Raw genomic sequence first — 1427 nt, 5'->3', positions numbered from 1 at the left:
CGTTTTTAACAACTTCTCGGTCGCCACGTGCTCGCTAATTTGTCTCTAATTAGATCTAAATTTCGTAATCGATACGCGGATTTTGAGTGCTTGATACTTGCAAGACAATGTTGTTTTTTAAGCAATCAGTAACACAGTACACACAAATGTTTTTGAAGATAATGACCACAATTTGTGGTAAGTATTTACAGTGATAGAGGCAAGTAGGGTACCCTTACAGTCAAAAGTACAGAATTATAATCTTGGGAAAGACACATAATTTTTGAATTTTTCTTCTTCAGTAGGTATCTTATCGCGGACTCAATCTGATTTTACTGATTAAAAAAGATTCCTTATGCTTCAGACGCCTCTAGCTTCTATTTTTATACTAAAACATTTAATATTTTCTTGCTTGTAAAATTAGAATCTACTAGTAATTTCATTTGCTCACTTATTTCAATTAACTTACTTTAACGACTCTAACAATATTCATAGCAACAGTTTACATACATTTTGCATATCCCTTTAGCGGTCTTACCACGTCAATTGCTCCTCGATTTTGAACTTTAACATAAGGCAATAAAGTCTAAAATATCCTGGCAACTGTATTCCAATTGCCTTGTTAGAAATAGTATTCCTCTATGGCCATAACTTCAGCTATTTTAAGAACAGAAAATCGATTTCCTGTTAATTTCTCGTTTTCACTTTGTAAGGAATAATTCTAATAAATAAAATAGCGGATTATTTAAATACAAGAAACAGATATGATTGCTACAGAACTACTTTTCTATTTAATAGTTCCTTGAATACAAATCTAATACTTTGCATTAATCTAGTGGTTAGAGATTGGGAATATTATCTCTACACAGGGGGTTCAAGTTTGATTCTCAGATGAGACACAGTCTTTAGCAATAAATTACTTTGTGTATTTCCCAGCAAGTACATTTAGTTTTCTAATTCTGTGTTTCTAAAACTCATATCTAATACTGATTATTTTTTTGCAAATACTTTAAGCTTTTAAAAAACGCTTGAACTTTCCGCAGTAATATTTTAACCCTATCACTGCTTCGGGACCATAAATGGGCCAGTGCTGAGAATATTAATCTGTCTTGTTTTTATGTTATGTCAGACGATTATGACTATGGCGGCTCTTAACGTCATATTATTAATTATTAAGATAAGTTAACAATTTACTAAAAAAAAAATTTTTTCAACATCTGTCATGTGTTGGTAAATCTTAAACAATAAATAAATAAATAAATAAATAAATAAATAAATAAATAAATCTGTCTTGAATTACTTATTAATTAAGTTGACTAGTATAAACAAACCTAACCTTACAAATGCGATCCGTTTAAAGTATCAATTCTATCTGGTCACACTCGGCATGGCGGCACAACTTTCGCTATACGAGTAGCTTTCCAAAACGTACGAACCTCGCCTAAAAG

The sequence above is a fragment of the Ostrinia furnacalis genome, unplaced genomic scaffold, assembly GCF_004193835.3.
Source record: "Ostrinia furnacalis isolate ACB-3 unplaced genomic scaffold, ASM419383v2 OfSCF6241, whole genome shotgun sequence".
NCBI classification, from domain to species: domain Eukaryota; kingdom Metazoa; phylum Arthropoda; class Insecta; order Lepidoptera; family Crambidae; genus Ostrinia; species Ostrinia furnacalis.
This window is presented reverse-complemented; position numbering follows the sequence as displayed.